General features: G+C 46.5%; 1 protein-coding gene across 2 annotated transcripts in view; it reads left to right on the top strand.

Annotated features, from left to right (window-relative positions):
* Nucleotides 1–18,169, top strand: part of CNIH3 (cornichon family AMPA receptor auxiliary protein 3) — a 117,896-nt gene that overhangs the window by 53,114 nt on the left and 46,613 nt on the right. The window lies entirely within an intron of this gene.

The following is an 18,169-nucleotide window of genomic DNA, read 5'->3' as shown; positions in this document are numbered from 1 at the left end:
GGGGAGGAGGAGGTGGGAGCACGTGATCACTTCTTTGGAAACCTCCAGAGACAGGAGGAGCTAATTAAAAGGGATGGCCATCAATCAGTGTCAGGACAGCACTGGATATTTGCAAGCCCTCTGGTTGGATTTAGAGGTTCTTTATCTTTGCATGATGATGGATGGCATTTACAGCTGATGTTGCCTCACAGCCTTTGTTCCTGTCTGATGCGGGGCTCAGAAACGCTCCCACCTTGGCTCAGCCAAGTTTTTAACTGGTTGTTGGGTTTCCTTTGAGGTTTCAACCTGCCACTCAGCTTTGCAGTTTGATTGACAGCATCATCAGGAGTGCCGGAGGGGTGGGAAGGGGGATGTTATTAAAGCGGGAACCAAGCATTTAGAGAGTTGCTCTGAATGGCTGGGCAGTAGGTCACAGCCGCCCTCGATGCATTCAGGAAGCACACGTGTGCATGCATATTCACGTGTCGATGTGCAGCTCCAGTTTAGTATTTAGCAGGGCTCTGTGACGTAGCTGGGGTACCCCTGTGGCAGAGAGACCAGTCTGCCACACTCCGGTAAGGAAAGCGAGTACTTGTTTGCAGCCAAGTGTGGAGAACCGCAACTTGCATGTAAAACTAACAGTGTCCATTGCCTTGAGCCAAAGGACATCCCCGATCTCTGTTCAGAGCAGATGCGCTACAGGCCATAGGAAAGCCACCTGTCAACCCAAAAGAAGTTTTTGAGCCTTATGTGAATAGGAGAGAAACCAAATGCCATGCCAAAAATTGACGGAAGGGAAACAATTTTGCAAGCTTTTGAAATCTTTTCTATATTTCAATTAATGATACCTTTCCTTGGGAGAGAGAGCTTAATCAAGAAGTCAATGATTTTTCTAGCTAATTACTTGTCCTTTAATGTTTTCCAAGAGACTCAGTATGTCATAGTTCCACATCTTTGTCACAGTGGGGAAGTAAGCTCAGATAATGAAAGTACCAGTGATCCGAGCAATAAAAAATGATTAAGAAAATAGCATATGACATTTGGTATTAAGGGAACTTCATGAATTTGTAAATTATTTTCCCAGATAATGTCTCGGACACCAATAACCTGCTCCAGCTGTCACTTCCCTAGACTCTAGTTTGTTCTTTAAGACTGACACCCAAGTGTCTTTCACACTGCAAATTGCCCTTTTTTCCCCATTTTGAATGTACCATCCTGAATTCTCTGGCAGAGCAATAACCTGCATCCATCACATTTGAGCTTTGCTCATTTTTCTGTGTTGCTTCACAACTGACTCTAGCCAGACAGCAGGCAATGGCCTGTGGCTGCCTCTGCCGAGGTCCTACTTTACAGTCCTGTGCTACACGGTAAATCCTGTTACTTAACCTATTTCGTGTAAAGGAGTTTGTATCTGCTAATCCCATGCTCTTCATTTGTGCTTCCCCTCCTCCCTCTCCCCTTTGGAAACCATACATCTATTTTCTATGTCCATGAGTCTGTTTCTTCTGTTTTGTATATAGATTCATTTATCTTATTTTTTAGATTCCACATAGAAGTGATTTCATTTAGTATTTCTTTCTCTGTCTGACTTAACTCAACTAAGCATAATATTCTCCAGGTCCATCCATGTTGCTGCAAATGGCAATATTTCATTCCTGTTTTATGGCTGAGTCATATTCCATTGTATATATACGTACCACATCTTCTTTATCCGTTCATCTGTTGATGGACGTTTGGGTTGCTTTCGTGTCTTGGCTACTGTAAATAGTGCTGCAACTAACATTGGGGTGCATGTATCTTGTGGAATTATAGTTTTGTCCGGGTATGTGCCCAGGACTGGGACTGCTGGATCATATGGTAGCTCTATTTTTAGTGTTTTAAGGAATCTCCATACTGTTCTCCATAGTGGCTGCACCAATTTACATTCCCACCAATAGTGCAAGAGGGTTCCCTTTTCTCCACACCCTCTCCAGCATTTATTTTTTGTAGACTTTTTGATGATGGCCATTCTGACAGGTGTGAGGTAATACCTCGTTGTAGTTTTGATTTGCATTTCTCCAGTGATGTTGAGCATCTTTTCATGTGCCTATCGGCCATTTTTGTATGTCTCCTTTGGAGAAATGTCTATTTAGGTCTTCTGCCCATTTTTTGATTGGGTTTTTTTTTTTTTGATTTTGAGTTGTATGAGCTGTTTGTATAGTTTGGAGATTAACTCCCTGTTAGTTGCCTCGTCTGCACATATTTCCTCGCATTCCATAGGTTGTCTTTCTGTTTTGTTGATGGTTTCCTTTGCTCTGCAAAAGCTTTTAAGTTTAATTAGGTCCCGTAATAGTGTTTTCATTTCTTCATTTCATCAGTGTCCATGACATAGCACAAAACTTATACTTTACCACATGTACTCCTTACACCATATTTGTATTTTTAAATCAAATTTAACTCTTTATTGTATTCCTTACGACACAGAAGGTCTCTAGCCTACGGTTTCCATCCCATTCCTTTCCTCTGTGTTTATGCCCTCTCCCCTCTTTGTAGTCTGTATTTTAACCTTACAAATAAGTTCTCAAGCCAGTTCTGGTTCCTTGCACTGGAAGAGTGGTGGAGGGTGGTGGTGACGTATACAGGCTTCTGCTGCTTCCTGCCTGTGCCCCTCAGTGTGACTCTGAAGTGGGGGTGATAAGTACAGCACCCTCCTCCTCGTGGAGTTGTGAGAATTAAATGAGACAATCCACGTGCGTCTAGCTCATCAATGCTCGGCACGTACTAAATGTTATTGTCATTATTATATGACACTCAGCCGATACCTAAACCTTCCTGTAACATCCCCGAGCACACCCATGGTGCTGAAGGAAGCTGAGGTGATCCTCGGCTGGCAGCCCCCTTAGCACCTCCTCCCATTTTCTTGGGTAACTGTCATTTGACGTTTGAGCAGAGTCGCAGGGCAGGAAGGCCTGGGCCTGCTCTCTCCTGGCTCATTTTGAATGGGCTTCTGAGTTCAGATTCCCAAGCTGGGAGCACATGCTGGGGGCGGTGGAGAGGGCTGATGGACTTCGTTAGCAATCACCACCTTCTGGGAACTGTACCTTCCAAGAAATTTCTTGGAGCTCGTCTCCTAAACACCCCGGAATGTGATGCATCTCAGGCGCTGACTGTTGTTAAACCACCTCCTCAGCTTTCTCGGGAGAAAGGAAGGGATTTTCAAAGTGGATCCGTTTTTAGCTCTATAATTACCAGAAAATGCGCTCTTCGGGTGATTGTCTGAACTGCAGGATTCTTGTGTCGATTTGTGCTCATGCTTCATTCTTTCATGGCGAGAGCCACTTGCCCCTTGCGCTGTGCTCCCCACCGGGCACGCTGTCACTCTGAGGGTCGCTGTCAGGTGCGGGTTTGGGAGCGTGGAGAGCGTGGAGAGCAGACGTTGGTTAGATGGCTGCTCTCGGGCACGCGAAAGGTCCTCGTCCGGAGGACACTGTCTAGGGGCCTCCTGTTGCGTCTCCAAGTTCAGGCAATGGTTAGAGGAAGTGAACTTAAGTGAGAGCCGCAGATTGGCATGAGAATAAGGAGAAACTTTCTTCATAAGCAGCTGTCCTCTAACCTTGAGGTTGGTCGTCCTGGGGGCTAAGAGATGTTCACCTCCCTTAGGCGGAGTTAGACAGCCTGAGGTCTGCAATGGTTTTGAGTTAGACGGAGCCCGCCTGAGAGGGGCGACTTAGTTGCATAGTTTGGAATGTCCCTTTGGTTTGACAAATCTGTGATTCTCCATTTCACCCCCTGATTTCCCCGAGAGTGTGTCCAGTCTCACTGCAGGTTTTCTGACAGTGGTGGATATAAAAAGCTCTAGTGTGTGGATAATTTTCACTCTCTTCATTGAGAAGTTGCAGTGGGACAAGAAAGAGGACGATGAGTGGGTTGGGGGTGAGGGTGAGGGTGACGGTGTTGAGTCCCTTGGGGAGGTATAACCAGTGTGGCGGGGGGGGGGGGGGGGCGGCAGGGGCTCCAAGTTTAATTCTGGAGAGAACAAGGCAGTGGTAAGGCCACGAGTGTAATCACTGATGGCCACCAATGCCCCTCCCCGTTTCACGCTTATCAGAACCACACATCTGTCTCAGGGGAGGCATCACGCTGTGAAGTGAAGCTGAATGGTGTGAACCTGGTTGCACTGCAGAAATTCCGCGATGTGCTTCTGAAAGCAGGGGCTGGGGGATCTGGGGAATGGATATGACACTTCTATAGTGTAAAGTCAGTTTGCTAAGTAGGAAGATTGCGTTATTGTTCCCAATTCTTCACCCTCCCCCGTATCCAGGACTGGCTATGTAATTTGCAGGGCCCAGTTAAAAATGAAAATGTGGGGCTCCGTGATGAGAAGTTATTAGGGATCTTACGAAGCTGACAGCAGAGGACTCAGCCAAAGGTGGGACCCTTCTGAGCGTGGGACCCAGGTGCATCTGCACGGGTGACATGTCCCTGAAGCCGGCCCTGCCTGTATCCGTGACCTTTGCATATGATTTTGCAGTTCCTCCTGAGAGAAGCAGAGTACATTTCCCCCTCCCTGCTGATGGAGGGCTCTGCCGTGTGACGGGATGTGTCCACTGGAATGTGGCTGGGCTTGTGTGTACTGAGGCCTTAAGAGTTACTGGGTGTTTCTGCTCCTTTTCTTGCACTTCTGACATCATCAAGGCCAGCCCTCTGGTGCAAGGAGCATGAGACGCAGGGGATATAGACCTGAGCCCACCTGTAGCTCAGAGCCAAGCACACTAGATCAGGTGACCCCCAGTCAACCTCTAGATGCATGAGCAAGTATAAATGATTATTGTTTTAGGGCACCGAATTTTGGAGTGATTTGTTATGCAGCATTATTATGGCAATAGCTAACTGATACTATAAGCATCTGCCACTTTTATAAGGGGGAAAACCTTTTTTTTTTTTAAAGAGATTTTATTCTGTGCCAGAGATCAGCCATTTGCTGACTCTACAAATTTATAAAATAGACAGTTTCAAAGTCTGTTCCAACTTCTTTGATCTAAGAGGAAGCTACTAAATACATTTATGTACCAGAACCTAGAGAAAGACTCATGTCACTTTGGAGCACACAATTTGTCGTGCATTAACTGCTTGGGAGGATGGTGACGACGGTGCCTTTTCTGTAATTACTGGCACTCCCTGCCACAAGGGATTGGCTTGATTTCCGGTCTTTTTAGCCGTTAACACAGTTCTTCCTGCAGAGCTCTGGAGGGAATGGTCTATTTTCATGGAGAGACATAATACAGGGAAAAGGGACACAGAAACTCAGAGGCAGTTGTGTGGAATGCCTTTGAGAGGCCATCCTTGACTCAGAAGTTTTCCAGATCAGAATTCTCTGTGGCTTGGGGAATTGCTAAGGCGTGACAATGCTGCTCACTTTTCCTGAGTGACTCCTGTATGCCTTTGAAAGGATTAACTCTTTCAATCCTCACAACATTTCTATGAAGCAGTCATGATTAATAGCCCCACTTAAAAGATGAGGAAATCAAGGTGTAGAGAGGTTAAGTATATATCCCGGAGTGTCATATTTCATAAGCTGGTAGAGCTGGGATTTGAAGGCAAGTCTGTTTGAACGGAGTCCACATTTTCAATCACCACATGAAAGGGGAAATTGTTGGTTCGCTTTGAAACATGCTCCTTAAGGACCACTACTACAGCAATATTGCTCAGCTATTTTAGAGGGAAGATACAAATACCAAAGCTACAGAGGGCTTCCGGGACCCTATAATATGCTTGGCTCACCGTCATGGGCCAAGTGGATTCCTTTAAGGCTCTTTTCTAATTCTATTTAATTTCTTGGTGGGATGGTTCACCCCTAGAGGGAATGTTTGAAGAAAAGTAAAAATATCCTGGAATAAGACTTGCATAGTTCAGAAACCATGTCTCACGTATAATTTATTTACAGATGCTTTCTGTGGCAAACTCCTTGTTAGTCAGAGGGAAAGATGGGACATTTTACTCACTGTGTAAATAGTGATGCTGTCACGGGGTTGCTGAACCAGAAGCCAGAGGAGGAGCCCTGTCCTCGCTTCACTCCACTCCCAAGACTGCAGCAAGAGAAGCTGAGGACTTCACAACAGCTGCCCTACGTATGGGCTCTGGCCTCTCACTCGAATCTGGGGAGCTGGCTGGCCCTATCCTTATTAGTTCTCCATTGCCATGATATTAGCAACTCAGGACAACTACGATTTATACTTCTCACGAGTCCATGGGTCATCTGGTGGTTCCACTGATCTTGGCTGGGCTTATAGGGAGAAGGGGGTGTTCTTCTGGTCTTGGCTGGGGCTCATTCATGTGTCTGGCAGGCAGCAGACCGTAAGCTAATCTAGGATGGCCTCAGCTGGGATGGGCCATCTCATTCTCCAAAGACTAATCTAGACTTGTTCTCATGGTGTCATAGAGAAGCAAGAGAAGAAGTGGAAATACACAAGCGCTTTTTCAAGCTTTGGTTTGCATCAGATCTATTAGTGTCCTATTACTGGCCGAAGTGAGTCACATGGCCAAGCCCAGGGTCACAGTGAGAGGGACTACAGAGTTACAGGGCAAAGGGTGTGGATACAGGGAGACCATTAATGGATACCATGAATGCCATCAATCTACCATATATTTGTAGGAAAGGGATGAGTTATCACCTTACTCCTGTTAGAATGGGGATGAGATAGATGCTAGTGAGGATGTGGAGAAAAGGGATTCCTTGTGAACTGTTGGTGGGATTGTAAATTGGTACAGCCCCCTGTGAAAAACAGTAGGGAGGTTCTTCAAAAAGTTAAAAATAGAACTTCCATGTGATTCAGAAATTCCACTACTGGGTATATATCCAAAGGAAATAAAAACACTATGTTGAAGTGATGACCTGCACCCCCATGTCCATAGCAGCTTGTTTTTTTACAATAGCAAAGACATGGAAACAACCTAAGTGTCCACTGACAGATGAATGGCTAAAGCACTTGTGATATATATATATTTCAGACATAAAAAAGAAAGAAATCCTGCCATTTGTGACAACGTGGCATTGTGCTAAGTGAAATAAGTCAGACAAAGACAAATGCTGTATGATCTCATTTATGTGTGGAATCTAAAAATAAAATAATAAGAATAACAAAACAAACTCATAAAAAAGAGATCAGATTTTTGGTTATCAGAGGGGGAGAGGGAATTTGAAGGAGGTGATCAAAAGGTTCAAATTTCCAGTGTATAAGACGATGAAGCACTAGGGATGTAATGTACAGCGTGATGACTGCGGTTAACTGGTATATGCTATATTTGAAAGTTAGGAAAGTAAATCCTAAGATTTTTCTTCTTCTTTTGTATCTATATGAAATGGTGGATGTTCGCTAAACTTATTGTGGTAATCATTTCACAGTATATGTAAGTCAAATCATTATGCTATATGCCTTAAATTTACACAGTGCTGTATGTCAATTATATCTCAATGAAACCGGGGGGAAAAGGCTAAGAGGTTGGAAATTTTGCAGATTTTCTCTAGGATGGTGACATAGACTCTTAGACGTGTGGGTCTACACCTCTATGGTGGTACTTGCAACACTGCATCATTGTCTCTTTGGATGCCTGCCTCTCCCATTAGTTTGTGAGTTCCACGAAGGAGGAACCCAACGTCTTATTCATCTTTGAATTCCTAGTACATAGGGGACATGAGGTTGATGTTCACTATATGATTAGGAGATGAAACGCTAGAACTGGAACAGACCTTGGAGGTCATCTAGCCAGATCCCTCCTTTTCAGAGGGGAAATTGAGACCAGAGGACTAATGGTGAGGTGACACCAGAACCAGTGTGTCCTGGGCTGCTTGTGCAGCTCGGCCACAGTGTCCTTCTCAGAGACTGGGGTCACTGCAGCTGAACAGAGCTCGACTCAACAGCAAGCTCTCTGGAGACAGGGACCATCCCTTCCTTGTTCAATAGGACCAAGCACGGTGTCTTTCAATGAGTAACATTTCCCCCATCCCTACCCCCTATCAGTGGCCATTTCACTGTGAGTTGCATTTACTATGCACGAATTCTGTCTTTCCTCCCTGGGTACTGATCTCAGAGGGACAGCAGTAAGTGGTCTCGAAGAGACATCTTAGTTCCCTGCCCAGGAATTGAACCTGGGTAGCCTGTGTGAAAACCAGGAATCCTAGGTGCTACTCCACCAGGGGCTAGAGGCTAGAAGCAAAGTTCCCTGGCTCTTGCCCCGTTTGAAAGCAAAAATGTTTCAAGGAGGCAAAAACTGCAAAAACAGGTACAAAATTTATTATTAGAGACACAGCACAATAAGTGGGAGAGCACACAGAGAAGGTTTGTTTATTTAATACAGAAGCAAGGCAGAAATACACACCTGGAGAGAAGGACTTTGGGCACCCTCTCTAATGAGAGGTGATTTAAATCACTTATGTAGGACAGTCCTTCCGGGTCTTTGTTTACCTTTAGCCAATTATCTCATTTCTTTTCCCACATCTGACCTGTTCTAAGACCCTCCCCAACATGCGTGCGCAACTTTTTGCTAAGGTGGATTCTACCGCGGAGGCCTGTAGGGATATGTCCACACTTATTATGGGGTGGTGCCTCTTCCCTTTTTCCCTTCCCCAAGGAACCTTCCTGCGCATGTGCAGACAGGGAAGTTTTCCTTCACCTCAGGAGTGGTCATCCTATCTCTTTACTCCAGCAGAGCTCAGCTTCTGCCACCAGCTTTGTCTTTGGAGTGTCTGGGGAAAACAAGGCTTCAATTTTACTCCGCTTAACAGACACCAGCTGTCCAGCCCAGGGGTCCATCTATCTCCTACCTCAGTACAACCCCGCACCAAGTTGGCATCTGATAGGCCTGGGAATAAGGCTGTACACCTTTATATTGTGGAGTTCCAGACAAATATTGTGGAAAAGATCGACAGAGAAAGACCAAGCATCGTATGATATCCCTTTCATAGAGAATCTTTTAAAAATGATACAAATGAACTTATTTATAAAACAGAAACAGACTCTAAGAAATATACAGTGAACTTATGGTTACCAGGGGGGAAGCGGGGAATAGATTGGGAGTTTGGAATTGATATGTACACACTGCTATATTTAAAATAGTTAACCAGGACTTCCCTGGTGGCGCAGTGATTAAGAATCCGCCTGCCAGTGCAGGGGACACAGGTTCGATCCCTGGTCCGGGAAGATCCCACATCTTCCCAGACCAGGAAGGCAACTAAACCCCTGCGCCACAACTACTGAGCCCGCATGCCCCAGCTACTCAAGCCTGTGCGCCTAGAGCCCGTGTTCCACAACAAGAGAAGCCCGCACACTGCAACGAAGAGAAGCCCCCTCTCACCGCAACTAGAGAAAGCCCATGTGCAGCAACAAAAACCCAACACAGCCAAAAGTAAATAAATATATAAATAATTTTTTTAAAAGGTGCTTTAAAAACTAAATTAAAAAGCAAAATAGATAACAAACAAGGACCAACTGTATAGCACAGGGAACTCTGCTCAATATTCTGTAATAACCTAAATGGGAAAAGAATTTGAAAAAGAATAGGTACATGTAGATGTATCACTGAATCACTTTGCTGTACACCTGAAACTAACACAACATTGTTACATAACTGTACTCCAATATAAAATAAAAATTAAAAAAGAAACAAAATAAGCAGTTCTCTAGTGCAAAGTGGTCTCTTTTAGGTGGATTCATGGGGGGCAGGCCCTGCTTGGGCAATATTATCACGTGCACCCGAATTCCAAGTGTGAGGAGAGTTCCATAAACATTCCTCCCGTGACTACTCTACATATCCTCCTGTCATGACAACTATACAGAAACCTTAGTTCCTTCCCATCATAGGAGGTGGTCTCACTAGTACTGTAAGTATTCAAGGACTTTATTTTCATAATTCTGACCATCTGTGAGCAGCTCTGAAGGTCAGCCACGTGTAGTAATCTGCGATAGTAATCTGCGATAAATCGGCATCATGAATTTGAACCCTGCATGTTTTGAGGCTAGTGGCACGAACGAGCCTAGTCAGCTGCCTAGCACCCTCATCTTAACAGGCTTCGTTGTTCTCCACTCATTATTGTACATCCAGGAATTCTCATCGATAGCTCAGAGAGAGCACTTAGAATTTACTGTGAAACTCTGCTGCCTTTATTGTGAAAAATCATATGCTGGATGGTGTCAGGAAGTGGCGAACGGTAGAGTTCACCGTTCTGTTGTGTCTGTTATTAGTGGTACTGGTGGTTTCTAATCGCTATGCATCTCAAAATCCCCCATGGAGATCTTCCAGCATACATCTGCTTAAGAAACACTTCCAGAAATGCTGCTCTAGTAGGGAGGGTCCAGTATTTAGAAAATGCCCATATGTGCTTCCCATGGGTGGCCAAGGTCGGGGAACACTGTGGGAACTATTTGGTGAGCTGGATAGTTGGTGAATGTGCTGCTGATTCATAAGCAGCTCCCCAGAAGACTCCCCAGGATCTGGAGAATTGAGTCTGCTGAAGGAGAGGGGAAAGGGAGAAGAGCTTCAACCCATAGAGGCTGGCAGTGGGCGGGAAATACGGCCGGCTGCCGACTCCTTTGTGGATTGCCCAGGAGTGCTGAGCCCTGGGCTTGAGGAACATCTCCCCAGCCTGCTCCGTCCTGGCTGTATGTGGAGGGAGCATCTTCCTGACTCATGGCATGATGGAAGCTTGTGCCGGTCAGCTTCACAAAGGAAGTCCAGAGGCCCTTGTAGTGGTGGAGGAAGAAATCCTGAAAGCATGATTGACCTTAGGGTGCATCATTGAGAGTGGTCCCCAAATTTGACTCTGCCTCACATCATATCTGGACAGGTTATTAAAAATACAGATTCATGGGACTTCCCTGGTGGCGCGGTGGTTAAGAATCTGCCTGCCAATGCAGGGGACACAGGTTTGAGCCCTGGTCCGGGAAGATCCCACATGCCACGGAGCAACTACGACCATGCGCCACAACTACTGAGCCTGTGCTCTAGAGCCCGTGAACCACAACTACTGAGCCCACTGGCCACAACTGCTGAAGCCCGTGTGCCTAGAGCCTGAGCTCTGCAACAAGAGAAGCCACCACAATGAGAAGCCCACACACCACAACGAAGAGTAGCCCCCGCTCGCTGCGACTAGAGAAAGCCCATGCGCAGCAACAAAGACCCAATGCAGACAAAAATAAATAAGTTAAAAAACAAACAAACAAAAAAACCAACTTTAAAAAAAAATACAGATTCATGAATGCCCACTCCCTGTGATGCTTAATTTTATATGTCAAATTGGCTGGGCCATGGTGCCCAGGTATGTGGTTGGACATTATTCTAGATGTTTCTTTGAGGGTATTTCTTGGAGGCGATTAATGTTTAAATTGGTGGACTTTGAATAAAACAGATTACCCTCCATAAGGTGGGTGGGCCTCATCCAATCAGTTGAAGGTGTCGATGGAACAAAGACTGACCTCCCCAAATAAGAGGGATTTCTGCAGGAAATGGCCTTCAGACTTCAACTGCAAGGCTGGCTCTTCCTGGATCTCCAGCCTGTTAGCCCCCCTGCAAAATTTGGCCTTCCAAACCACTACAATTGCCTGAGCTGATTCCTTAAAATCTCTTTCTCTCTCTATCTCTCTCTCTATATATATATGTCTAAATCTCTGTGTATCTATAAACACACACATACATGCATCCTGTTCGTTCTGTTTCTCTGGAGAATCCTAACATATCCCCATCAATCCTGGGAAGTTCAGGTTCAGTAGGTCTGTGGAGGGGCCCTGGGCCTGCTGTGTAATTGAATCTCCTGTGAGTTGGATAAAATGATCTGCCTTCACCAAATGGTAAATATTTGCTCCAGGTCACTCAGCTCATGGGTCTGGTTCCAGAGCCCATGCTTACTCCCCTTCTCTCTTGCTGCTTCCGTCCATAGGAGCTGGTAACTTTGCACACCTTTTGTAGAGCTTCTGTTGACCCTAGCGGTCAGTCTCTACAGGCGGCTAACCAAGAGAGTGACGACACTCAGTTTCCCCTGTAGTCTTCACAGACTGTGTGGGCCAGAAGAAGGAGGCTGGTTAACTTAACCGCATTCATCGGCAAAGCAGATTCTCACAGCAGGACCTAAGCAGATTTATGGACTCTCAGTAGTTTTGCTATGAGAAATCGCCAAGTCATTGACCGTTCTGACAGAAATCGTTTGCTTTTCTGTCACATCTCTTTCCTCTCCTTAATATACAAAGGAACTCCAGGTATTGTAGGACGTGATGGAGGCAGGAAAGCGTATTGGGATATGGGTTCCACTGTGAGTAAAAGATACAAGGGAGCCTGTGCTGTCTTGGGGGGAGCCTGTCCAGGCTGAGGGTGGGATGGGAGGGGGACCCTGCCTGCCAGGGTTGTCTGGGGACCCAGGCTCCTCCTGCCCTCAGAGCTCTGCCATCGTTAGGGCATTTTCTTGTCCATGTGGTCCATGAGGGCATCACACCATGATGTCCTTTCAAGCAGTAGGATGGAGGGCGAAGAGGAAAAGGGCCGTTTCCGTAAAGGATGTGACCCGGAAGCTGCACACATCACTTCCGCTTAACTCATCAGCCAGACCGTAGGCGAATGGCCACATCTGGTCTTTTGAGGGGGTCTCTATGCTCAGCTCCAAATTGAGGATTTTATTCCATAGAGAAGCGGGGGTGGACGCTGGATGACAGCTGCAGGCCTTGGTCTCAGGGAGGAATTCAGTCAGCAGAGTGGCCAGGGCAGGGCACCCAGCCACCGACGTGCACCCCAGAACTCCAAGGGCAGTGTGAGATGGCCAGTGGGGATGGCGGGCAGAGAGACTAGGCACTAGAGGTTGAGGTGATGGTGTGAGTGTGTGTGATGTGTCAGTTGTGAAGACCTCCATTCAGCTAAAAGGGGTCTCGTTTTTCTCTCTGATTTCCTTCCCGAGAATTTCAAAGCTCTGATCACACAATATCTTGTATTACAGTCACTTGTGCACATTATCTTCCACAGCTGTGTTCTTGAAGGTGGAGATCATGTCCTCCTAATTTCTGTATCTGCTGTGTTGCCTAACGTGGTATCTGATTCACGTTAATTAGCTAAATGTATTGGTGAACATGAGCCTGGCGACCACACAATGGCTTGGATTATGAGTTTCATAATGTGTGTGGCAGAATGATCACTGCTGAGCATGGGATTAAGGCAAGTGAAGGAAACCAAAGAAAGGGCCATGGCACATGTGATGTGCTTTGTCTTATCAGAGCACCTTCACTGCCCAGAGGGTGAGCATGGGAATGGATGTAGTTAGAGGGCCGGTCCTCAAGTTGGCTGTACCTTGGAATCACCCGGGGAGCTTAAAAAGAACTGTTCCTGGATCCCACCCCCAGAGTTTCTGTTTCGTTGGCCTGGAATGCAGCCTGGGCATTGGCGGGAGTGGAGGGGAGGTTTGAAAAACTCCCTAGGTGATTCTAATGTGTAGCGAGGCTGCAAATCACTGAGTTGGAGGGTAGGGCAGGCTTCGGCAATGCAGGTGGGGAGGCATTTTCCTTTTCTCGGTCCCCCAGAGTATGATTTAGAGAGCCATAATTTTCTAAATGGTACCAGAGTAAAAGCAATAATTTACCAACGGGTGCCCAGGTGAACTGAAGGAATGAGCGCCTGACTTCCTGCTTCCCAGGAGACGGTCAACCCAGCAGGTGACTCATTGCAAGTAATCGGCAGACAACTTGTTTTCTTGGTGGGAGGTTTGCTTCTAGATGCTCCCTTTTCCAAAATGTGATGAGAAGTAAAAATTCTGTTTTTCGACCCCCCAAACGCCCAGCCTTTCAGATACTCAATTCTTGCCTTTTCTAAATTGCTGAAAAAGCAAGAAACATTTCTGGGTCACGTTTCTAGGCCACAAAATGTGCCAGTATTACCAAATCCTGATGGCCTCTTATTCCCTGTAGCACTGGCCAGTCTCTGTCTCTCCCTACAATTGGAACCGGGTACCAGCCTCTACCCAGGCAGGGAGCCTGAGAGCCCTGCAACTCAGATGAGAACTCCTACGGGCTCCCGGCTTGCGCTGAATTAATTCCGATGCTCCACATGTATCTTCTCCCCGTGGCATAGCTGTATTGCGGCATTACCATGCTGGTTCCATTCGCAACTTGTATGTGGTTTGTTATTCTTTAAGCAGTTTGGGGCATCGGGCCTCCCCCAGCACAGAGTTTCACTGGCTCTGGTTCCTAAGCTGTCTCTATGGCACAGACAATTACGAAACACATGGGGTTTTGTTTCATTAGGATAAAACCCGGCCATAGACAAGAAAATGCACTGAATACGTTAAATGTGCTATACAAATGCAAAATGCCATTATTATAAAGGGACAGAAAAAGCCATACTGTTCCCTTCCTGCGTCTGCTAAATGGTCAAAGCAGTGATGAAATTCTGGAAGACAGTGATCACCGATTATAGCACAGGGAGGTGGGCGGGCAACACACAGCAAGAGCAGCTCGGCTACTGTGGCCTCTTTACTGGTGATATCACTGCTGTTACCACTCAGGGCATCGGCATAAAGTGGCGCCAGTGCCACTGGTGTCCTGGTAGAAACTAAATAACGGAGCCACTTAGGCAAGGGTCCTGCCTTCGGGAATGTGTACGCTGTTCAGATGACGTCAGCAGGACGGACTGGTAAAACGACCGACAGTGCATTTTCTGCGAGGGTCTGTATGATGCTCTTTGTATAAACTAGACTTCAATACACACACGACTGTGGTACTTCAAATGCTTTCTGATAGCGGTGATGCCAACTGTTAATAGAGACCCAAAGCGATGGACGTTGGGTTGTTTTCAAACACTTGACATTTGTGTTATTCAAGTTATTGATAAAGTACTTCAAGCCCAAATATTCTGGACTTTAAAAGGAAGGAAGTGTGGGAGGGGAAAGTCAGAGGTATGATTCTTTGTAAAATGTTTGTTTTCCTTAGTCGACTATAAAGTCAGTGAGGGCAGGGTCTGGGTATCTTGTTCACCGCTTCTCATTTTACCTGGAAAATAGCACCTATTCAGTAACTCTTTGCTGGCAGAGTGGCTGAATGTGCTCTGCACTTTACCCGCAGTCTTTGATTTATTCTTACGCCAGCTCTGTGAGGTGAAGATGGGGAACTGAGACCCGAGGGCTTGCATCACTTGCCCAGGTCACTCAGGGTAGTGAGTGCTGGGTCTGGATTCAAATCACTGACTCCCAAACTCCTGCCCTTTCTAGCAGTCCTTATGTCTCCAGGCACTAGGGATTAAAAGCACGTTTCTTTGCATTTCCCAGGACAGTTCCGTACTCTGAGTTTTGCAGAGCACACTTGGACACAACCCTCTGACACACTGGCATCAGACGATCCACTGTCAGCCACGTGCATGTGCGTGTCTTGCACTTCTCCAGTCTATCAGAAGGAGGTGAAGAGGTTTTGACTAAAGGCCTCTTCTCAATTTTAAGAGACTGTTGGGAAACGGAAACTTGGGAGAAAGAACCTACAGAAGACACTGTACCCTCTAGTGCTGGTACCCTTGGGATCTGTGTTAGTCCGCTAGGGCTGCTGTAACGTAGTAGCCACGGGTTGGGTGGTTTAGACAACAGAAATTTATTTCCCCACAGTCTGGAAGTCCAAGATTAAGGTGTCAGCAGGGTGGGCTTCTTCTGAGGCCTCTCTCCTTGGCTGGCAGATGGCCACCTACTTTTTGTGTCCTCACATGGTCACCCCTCTGTATATCTGTGCCATAATGTCCTCCTCTTATAAGGACAGCAGTCATATTGGATCAGGGCCCCTTCTAATGACCTGATTTAACCTTAATTACTGCTTTAAAGACCCTCTCTCCAAATACAGTCACATTGTGATTTACTGGGGGTTAGGGCTTCAACGTATGAATTTTGGGAGGCGGGGGGCAGGGGGGGACACAATTCAACCCATCACAGGATCCACGCACCAGGGAAGAGTTTTTATGGAAATGACATCCCCTTGGTTAGGAGCAGGGATTGGCCTTACCTTGGATTCTACTTCTTGGCAAATAGCAAACAAGAGTGAAGAGTGAGCCCCTGGGTTTAGATTTCAGGAACATTTTATCCTCCACGGGTGGAATCTGGTGAAAGAGAAGGCAAGACTGATTCTTTGTGTTGGATTTTATTGCACTTTTATCAGAATAAAGAGCGAACATATTCTGAGCAAAGCCTGTGAAGAATTGCTCCCATCATTCTCCAGGAGAGATGGTCTGAGCAGAAGGGACAGAGCCTGGCCTCTTCATGCTGTCACACCCCTTGCAGGGAGCAGCGTGTGAAGCCAGTCACCCAGGCGTAGACAGTTGACTCAGCGCACGTGGGACGAGCCTGGGTCATTCATCATTCTAATTAGCCCTGGCTACTCTCTCCCCAGCAGGCCCAGGGTCAGGACCAAATCGAGGTATGTGTTGTGAGCTTGTGCAGAAGGGCCAATTGCTAAGGTGGACTGAAGTTATATAATTATCGTAACTATTTTTGTTTATAGGACATCCTTTCCCAGGAGAGAAGCACTTCCCTTCCCAGGCATTTCCCTGCCCAGAAGTTGTCACTTCGTAGCAGGACGGCATGATCCATTCTGGGGCTGGAGGAAGTAATAAAGAACACCGCCCACCCATAGGGCCGTGCAGGCTGCACAAAAAGTCATTATATGCATGGCTCCAGGGAAGGTCGACACGAGGCTCCTTCTGCAATGCAGACAGTGACAAGGGGGCTTGGGTTCTTTTTCTTTGCTGGGAGAGGTGAGCTTACCTAGACGTAGAAGGTTGGTCCTTAGTGGCCTAGGAAAAGCTTTTACCATGACAACAGTGTTTATTAAGTTACTGCATGTGGCCTAGAACATGCCAGATGTTGTGCCAAGAGCTTGAATGGGTCATCTCACTTAATGCTCATCTCTGACGTGGATGCCATTATGATGTGGGCATCACTGTGGTCCCCTTTCACCGATGAGCATGTTGAGGGCAGAGGGGTTAAGGAACTGAGGCTAGTACGTGCAAAGCCAGGATTTGAATCTGGGTTGTTTTACCCCAGAGCTTGCTCTTTGGGTTTTCTTCATTAATTATTATTATTGTTATTTTTTTTTTCGGTACGCGGGCCTCTCACTGCTGTGGCCTCTCCCGTTGCGGAGCACAGGCTCCGGACACTCAGGCTCAGCGGCCATGGCTCACGGGCCCAGCCGCTCCGCGGCATGTGGGATCTTCCCGGACCGGGGCACGAACCCGTGTCCCCTGCATCGGCAGGCGGACTCTCAACCACTGCGCCACCAGGGAAGCCCTTCATTAATTACTTTAATTGTAGAAGTAGGACGTCCTTGTTTTAACTAGAAAGTGATGCTCAGTTAATATGAAGAAAATACTAATAAGCCCCCAACCCCTCTCTATTCCTGACTCTCTGACATAACTCATGTTAAAAGCTTGGGTCTCTGCCCTGCTCTTATCTCCATGCACAAACACAGACAAATGTACACACACGTGTGTATGTGCATACACTCAGAGTTGGCCTTTTGTTTTTTTCCCAATAATTGGAAAAAATTTTCCTATAACTTTTCCCGCCACATACCATTTCGTTATGGACACCCCTCTAGATCAATATAGTACTAGAGATCTAACTCTTTTAAAAATAACCGCACACACTCTCATAATATTCCATAGTACACGCAATTGAGTCGGTCATGTCCATATTTATGGACATTCTGTCTGTTTTCAGTTTTATTTGGCCCCTGTCTGTAACCCTGCAATAAACACCTTTGTGTGTTTATATCCTAGGAGTGGGGTTATCGAGTTAAACAGTATATGAATTTGTACTTCTTAAAAATTTGTCGGATTACTTTCCCAAAAAGGTTGCAGCAATCTGTGTTCCCACCGATGGTGTAAGAAGGTGTCTGTTTCTGACATCGTCGTCACCATGGTGGGGCGTTATTGGGGAGCCCTCCCCACTTTGCTGTCTGCAGGTACAGCCCTGGGAAAAATGCAGAGCTCAGCGGTCGGGGAGTTGTTCTCATAGACCCGAGTTTCTCTGTCTTGGAAGCACACTTGAATCTCCTGGGGAGATTTTAAAATCTCGGTGCAGGGGCCCCATCCACAGAGAGCCTCTCTTAATTGGTCGAGGGGGCACAGGCAGTGGTGTTTGCAAAGCTGCCCAGGGGATTCTAATGGTCCGCCAGGGTGGAGAGCTTTTGAGAGCGATCCTGCAGACACCTTG

Source organism: Neophocaena asiaeorientalis, unplaced genomic scaffold (assembly GCF_003031525.2).
Source record: "Neophocaena asiaeorientalis asiaeorientalis breed wild unplaced genomic scaffold, Neophocaena_asiaeorientalis_V1.1 scaffold634, whole genome shotgun sequence".
NCBI lineage: Eukaryota > Metazoa > Chordata > Mammalia > Artiodactyla > Phocoenidae > Neophocaena > Neophocaena asiaeorientalis.
The sequence above is the reverse complement of the archived record's forward strand: the minus strand, read 5'-3'. Positions and strand labels throughout refer to the sequence as shown.